Source organism: Gossypium raimondii, chromosome 8 (assembly GCF_025698545.1).
Source record: "Gossypium raimondii isolate GPD5lz chromosome 8, ASM2569854v1, whole genome shotgun sequence".
Classification (NCBI taxonomy): Eukaryota; Viridiplantae; Streptophyta; class Magnoliopsida; order Malvales; family Malvaceae; genus Gossypium; species Gossypium raimondii.
In genome coordinates, this window is record NC_068572.1 from 13,904,491 (window position 1) to 13,911,958 (window position 7,468).

The 7,468-nt window shown below is 36.6% G+C and overlaps 1 non-coding gene across 1 annotated transcript; it reads left to right on the forward strand.

The window, feature by feature from the left end:
- The first annotated feature begins 6,553 nt into the window (after window positions 1–6,553).
- LOC128032194 (small nucleolar RNA R71) lies at window positions 6,554–6,660 on the forward strand. The gene has a single exon (XR_008188322.1). It is a non-coding gene; the product is annotated as a small nucleolar RNA R71 (small nucleolar RNA).
- The last annotated feature ends 808 nt before the right edge of the window (window positions 6,661–7,468 follow it).

Sequence of the window (7,468 nt, forward strand, 5' to 3'; positions counted from 1 at the left end):
TAGTTTGCATCTTCAGTATCTTCCGTCTATGTCTCAAAGATAGAATCTGGAAACTCAAGAAAAAAAGTATTAGAGATATTCTTAAAAGTATTTCAAATTGAGTCATATCTAATTTTTGCATATTTCCAGTAAGTTTGTTGTTGATTGTGCATGAACTTGCACATATCCATCAAAATTGACAACTACGATTTCCTTGAAGTACTTGCAGAAGTCGGCATCGGAGTTGTATATTCAGGTTCAACACCTAGCTTGAATGGTTCTTCTAGCTCAACCCTTGGTTCAGGAATGTTTGGTTCCTTATCAGATTCTTCCTCATCAGTGTTTGTGACTGAATTAGCTTCAGTTTCAGTTTCATCTGTTAACTCCTCTGTATCTGGCTCAGTTGGCTCTTCTTGCTCGCCTTGATTCATCTCATGCACCCTCTCTACTAATCTTTCAAGATCATAATTTGTAACGCATCCCTGAACATATTGTCCCTTCAAATTTTCTTGTGCTTTAACAAAGGCGTTTATGCAAAATGAAGTGATTAATGATGGGAAATAAGCACTTCCTGCCTTCTTTTTAGCACAATCATGAATCTCCTTGAGGATAATTTTCCCAACATTAATAGAATTTTCTGTCAAATTTGCATATAACAAAAGCATCCGTTCCATCGAGATGGTGGAACTATGTGAGATAGGCATAAAACTATAGCAAATGAAATAAAACCATACATTTGCTACTAGTTTTAAGTATTCTCTTTAACAAGAATGGCTTTCACACTTTCTTATAATCCATTGGAATCTCAGATTTTCACAACATCAAGCACTTGTTGAAGAAAATCCCAATTTATATTTTTCATCATAGGGTAGTACTCATCTTCTTCAACATCAGGTAAATTAAACAAATCATTGATGGACTTATAAGTAAGAGGTACCTTTTCTTTCGAACGATGACTTCAGTAGCATCTTGCTTAGTCAAACTAGCATAGAATTCTCGAACTAGTTCATCATCAGGAAGTGAACGAGCATCACAAAATCGTTCCCACTTGAGATCATTGATTTTCTTTCTAATCGGTATAGGAACAACCATCAAATCATTACTCATCAAGTCAAAACCTTTTTTCGGCATCATAGGTTGATGCTTGAAGATTGAATCAAATCTCTCTTTCACTCCTTCATCAATCAAAATCGGGTTTTAAGGAGTAGTCTTTGAAGATCTAGTTCTTTTGCGAGACATGGTATCTTTTCCCGAAAATTTGGCAAATCAGCAAAGTGGGTAGAACTTGCTACGGCAAAAATCTTGTGATAACAAAAGGGAATTTTGGAAAAAAGGGAAGAGAACTAGGATTTCTTCCGGGATTTAAGGTTGACGGCACAAAAGAAAGATTTAGGAATTTTTAGGGTGTAAGTAAATTACTTTAAGGGATATGAAAATTAGTAGAATAGAAAGGATTTTATATAGGGAAAAATTAGGGCAACATATAGCAAAAATTTAGCTACATTAGGGTTACTTGGGTGGCAAGCAATAGGTGTTACGGCAAGGCATGGATTTTTCCCTCTTTTTTGTTGTCTTGGGCCTCAAACTCAGACTGTATCTTACTAAAAAAACTGATTACTACTTGGGCCAAATTTGGCCCTCTTCATTAACATAAAAATTTAAAATTTAAACAGAACAAATGAAATTAAAAAAATGTAAGTCTTAATTAGAAAATTTCTTCTTAACAAATTACATTAAATTAATTCCCAAGAAAGGTTGGAAGGGTCACAGCGGTCCTACTTAAGTTCCAATCTCCTTAGACAGAATTAATTAAATGTAATAAGTTAAGAAAATAAGTTCTAATTATTTATTTATTTACAAAATGAGTTCATGAAAAATTAAAGGTCTGCTAATTTGAGCGAGGATTCAATTCGCTCAACTTCACCATCCCAGTAGTGTTTGAGATGTTGACCATTAACTTTAAACGTACCTCCGTAATTGTCGTATAATTCAATAGCTCCATAAGAATAAACTTGGTAGATGGTATAGGGTCCTTTCCATCGGGATTTAAGCTTCCCAGGAAATAACTTCAACCTTGAATTAAACAACAAAACCTTCTGACCTACTTTAAACTCATGAGGTTGTATATGACTATCATGCCATCTCTTTGATCTTTCTTTACACATTTTGGCATTGTCATAGGAAAACAACCTCAACTCTTCCAACTCATCAAGTTGTAACATCCTTCTCTCACCGACTTGCTTAAGATCAAAGTTCAACTGCTTCAAAGCCCAGTGAGCTTTATTCTCCAACTCTAATGGCAAATGACATGTCTTTCCAAAGACTAACCAATAAGGAGTCATTCCTAACGGAGTCTTAAATGTTGTTCGATAGGCCCATAATGCATCATCAAGCCTTTGAGACCAATCTTTTCTACTAGGGCGTACTACCTTTTCAAGGATACCTTTGATTTTGCGATCCACTCTTTCAACTTGCCCATTAGACTAGGGGTGATAGGCAGTAGCAATCTTGTGCTTTACATCATATTTATCAAGAAACCACTTAAGCCATTTGTTCACAAAGTGAGAACCTTCATCACTAATAATAGCTCTTGGTGTCCCAAATCGTGTAAACACATACTTATGTGGAAATCGCATGACTACCTTAGCATCATTTGTAGGGTATGCTTCAGCTTCAACCTATTTGGATACATAGTTCACAGCAACTAAGATGTATTTGTTCCCATACGAAGAAGGAAACGGGCTTAAGAAATCAATGCCCCATATGTTGAACAATTCAATCTCCAAAATGTTTGTCAAGGGCATCACATTCCTCCTTGATATATTTCCAGTCCTTTGGCATTTATCACAGTTCTTCACATAAGCGTAAGTATCTTTAAATAGTGTAGGCCAAAAGAAACCTGCTTGAAAAATCTTTGCTGCAGTACGTCAACAACCAAAGTGTCCCCCACTTGGAGATGAATGGGAGTGATACAAGATCTCAGCAATCTCGCTTTTAGCTATACACTTTTGGATTATATTATCTGCACACTGTTTAAACAAAAACGGATCCTCCCAAAAATAATACCGACTGTCATGAAGGAATTTCTTCCTTTGCTGGTATGTCATTTCTCAAGGAATTATTCCACATGCAAGATAATTGGCAAAATCACCAAACTAGGGTATTTCATGAATTCGATTTACCTTAAATAAGTGTTCATCTGGGAAATTCTCGTTGATAGGCACACATGACTGAGTTACCTCATCTTGCTCCAACCTCGACAGATGATCAACTATTTGATTTTCGACACCTTTTCTGTCTTGGATCTTAATGTCAAATTCTTGGAGTAAAAGTATCCAACGAATTAGCCTTGGTTTTGCATATTTCTTCGGGAGCAAGTATTTAATGGCCGCATGGTCTGTAAATACTGTAACTTTGGTACCTATAAGATATGAGCGGAATTTGTCAAAAGAAAAAACTATAGCAAATAGTTCCTTTTCAGTTAACGTATAGTTAAGTTGGGCTCCCGTCAAGGTTCTACTTGCATAGTAAATGGGGTGGAACACTTTATTTTTTCTTTGACCCATCACAGCTCCAACTGCATAATCACTTGCATCGCACATCAACTCAAAAGGTGTGCTCCAATTGGGTGTAATGATTATTGGGGCTGAGATTAACCGTTTTTTAGCTCTTTAAAAGCTTCTAAACATAATTTTTTGAAATCAAATACTGTATCCTTCTCTAACAACAAACACAACGGCTTAGAAATTTTTGAGAAATCCTTGATAAACCTTCAGAAAAAACCGACATGGACTAAGAAACTTCTGACTCTTTTCACATTAATTGGGGCCGACAATCATTCAATTACGTCCACCTTTACTTTATTGACTTCAATTCCTTTCTTTGAGATCTTATGACCTAAGACAATCCCTTCCTTGACCATAAAATGACATTTTTCCCAATTAAGGACAAGATTCATCTCTTCGCATCTCTTTAGTACCTTAGCCAAATTACTCAAACAGATATCATAAGTGTTACCAAAAATAGAAAAATCATCCATTGCAATATTTTTGACCATATCCATTCGCCTAAAAGCAAACGTACCATATGTACAATTAAAGATTGTTTTATGTTGGTCCTCCGGGGCTACAACTATTTGGTTATATCCTGAATAGCCATTTAAAAAACAATAGAATTCATTACCTGCCAGTCAATCTAACATTTGGTCCGTAAAAGGCAACGGAAAATGGTCCTTCCGAATGGCTTTGTTCAGCTTTCTATAATCAATACAGATTCTCCAATCGGTAACAGTTCTCGTTGGAATTAACTCGTTATTCTCATTTTCAAAAATCGTGATTCCACCTTTCTTCGGCACACACTGCACTGGACTTACCCACGAACTATTTGAAATAGGATAGATGATTCTTGCATCTAACCATTTGATCACTTCCTTTCTCACAACTTCTTTCATAATAGGATTGAGCCTCCTTTGCCCATAAATTCGAGCTCTTTCACCTTCTTCTAAAATGAAGAGCTCGAATTTAAGAAAGCAAAAAGAAAGGCTTATACCTCGAATATCAGCTATGGTCCAACCAATTGCTTTCTTAAATTTCTTTAGAACAACAATTAGTTGCTCTTCTTGATCTTTCGTCAGTTTAGCTGAAATAATCACAGGCAAAGTAGAACAATCACCTAAATAAACGTATTTCAAATGGGAAGGAAGTACCTTTAGTTCGAGTTTAGGTGGTTCTTCAATTGACAATTTGGGTTGCACAAATTCTCTGACTTCCAACTCCAACGGTTCAAACCATGTGGACAGAATAAAATTCCTCGGATTGGCTTCCATCAAAGCCATGTTTTCTTCACCTTCTTCATCCTCCAAAGAGTCAAGATCTACGGCTTTCTCCAATGAATCTTCTTTAAAATTGCTTTCCATAGAAACCAAGATTTCTATCTCTTCCATAACTTGGGTTACCTGATCGTTTTGAACTCGTATTGTGAGTTCTCCTTTCTGCACATCAATTAACGTTCTTCCTGTGGCTAAAAAAGGTCTACCAAGAATGACCGGCACTTCTTTGTCTACTTTAAAATCTAAGACAATGAAATCAGTAGGAAAAATAAATTTATCGACTCTTACCAAAATATCCTTGATCTTTCCTTCGGGATATGCTAAAGATCGATCCGCTAGCTAAATCGTCACAGTTATAGATCTCACTTCACCTATACCTAACATCTTGAAAACAGACTTAGGCAACAAGTTGATACTCGCTCCTAAGTAACACAAAGCTTTACCACAGTAAGATTCACCAATGTTACAGGGTATAGTAAAGCTTCCTGGGTCTTTCAATTTCGGTGGCAATTTGTTCTACAGGAACGCACTGTACTCCTTTGTCAAGGCAATAGTCTCATACTCACTTAGTCGTTTCTTCCTAGACAGTATATCCTTCATAAACTTCACATAATTCAGCTTTTGTTCTAAAGCCTCTAGCAACGGAATATTGATCTGTAACTGCTTCAGAACATCCAAAAACTTCTTGAATTACACCTCCTATTTCTGCTTGTTTTGCTGCAATCTTTGCAGATATGGAGGTGATGGAACTTCCAGTTGAACCGAACAAATTTTCTGAGTAGGTAAATCTGCATCCAAAGAATATGTTAAAATATCTAAATTCACTAAGTCAAGTTCACCTTGTCAAACTTTGTAGATTCTGATTCCTTTGGTGTAGGAACTTCAACAGCTGGTTGATTCTTCTCAACGGGTTTATCTTCGACATCAATCAATCGGGGTTCTAGAATTTTACCACTTCACAATGCCACTGCCTTGATATGTTCTTTACCCAAATTTCTTAGATTCTCAGTATCGCTCGACAAGGTTCCTTGTGATCTATTATGTAGCTCCGTAGCTAACTGACCCATTTGGTTTTCCAAATTTTTCAGTGTTGCTATTTGGCTTTGGATCAAAGCGTCATTCTTTGCCATGTACGCTTTCAACAAGTTCTCCAAACTATTTGATGCCTCAGCTTGAGGTGGTTTTGGATCTTGCTGATTAAACCCTTGAGATTGGTTGGGTCTTTGTTGCAATAAGTTGTTGTTCGGTCCACTTCCTTGGTTTCTCCAGGAAAAGTTAGGATGAGTACACCATGAAGGATTGTAGAAGCTGGACTGGGGTCCTTATCCACCCCTATTTTGATATTGGTTCTCCTTATAGTACACTGACTCGGGATTCGATGGACAATTCTCAAAAGAATGACCTTTCATATAGTACACACAGGAAACTATTTCAAACGGACTTAGTGGCTGAGTTGCAAAATTATTAGTACTATTAGCGGTTAACTGTTTTAACATAGAGGAAATAGACGATACCTAAGCTGATAACGAAGTGAGAAAGTCAACTTCATGAACTCTGGCTACACGTTTTCCTGAAGCTGTTCAATTTTTAGGCCATTAATAGTTATTACTCACAATCCTCTCGATGATCTCATAAGCCTCGTTATAAGACTTAGACAAAATTACACCATTCACGGAAGTATCCACCATCAATCTTATATGTGCATTGAGACCATTATAGAATGTCTCCAACTAGATACAATGAGGAATCCCATGATGAAGACACTTACGAAGTAACTCCTTGAATTGCTCCCAAGCCTTATACAAATACTCGTCATCCAATTGTTGGAAAGTTGGGATCTCGTTCCTCAACTTAGCGTTTTTGCTAGGTGGGAAATACTTAACCAAAAATCTCTCTGCTAATTCTTGCCATGTAGATACGGAACTTGGTGGCAATGAATTGAGCCATGCTCATGCTTGATCTCGAAATGAGTATAGAAACAACTTCAACCTTAGTGCATCTTCAGTCACACTGGCTATCTTGAATGAATCACTCACCTCCATAAACAATCGAAGGTGGAGATGTGGATCTTCTGTGGGCATACCACTAAATTGGCCCACCATTTGTAACACTTGAAACATTACTGGTTTCAATTCAAACTGGGGTGCCTCAATATCTGGCCCTCTAATTCCTGGGTTTAACTCACTAAAAAGTGGCACAGCATATTGTCTGATGCATCAATCCCTATCATCGGAAATGAGGATATGATTTTAGACATAATTGGCTTAATTACCTTGGCCTTGATTCTGATTTCCAAGGTCCATCTCGACTTGTCTTTGAGTTGTTCGTTCACGTCTTTTTTGTCTGAAAGTTTGCTCAATTTTAGGGTCTACAGGGAGTAAATTGATAATTCGATCTATGCTCATGAACACTTGAAAAGAAAATCACAAAAATTGAAAAGAATAAGTTAGTAATGTTAGAAATAAATCAAATTGAAAATAAATAATTTCACGAAGAAAAATGACTATGGCAACAGTTGACAATTCATGGCAACGACGCCAAAAACTTGTAATGCTTAGGTTTGTGCAAGTGTACACAGTCGTTATCAAGTAATAAGTAAGTATCGAGTTATCGTCTTCATAGGCATTGTATTTGTGCTAAGTCACTTAATTTGTAAAATTA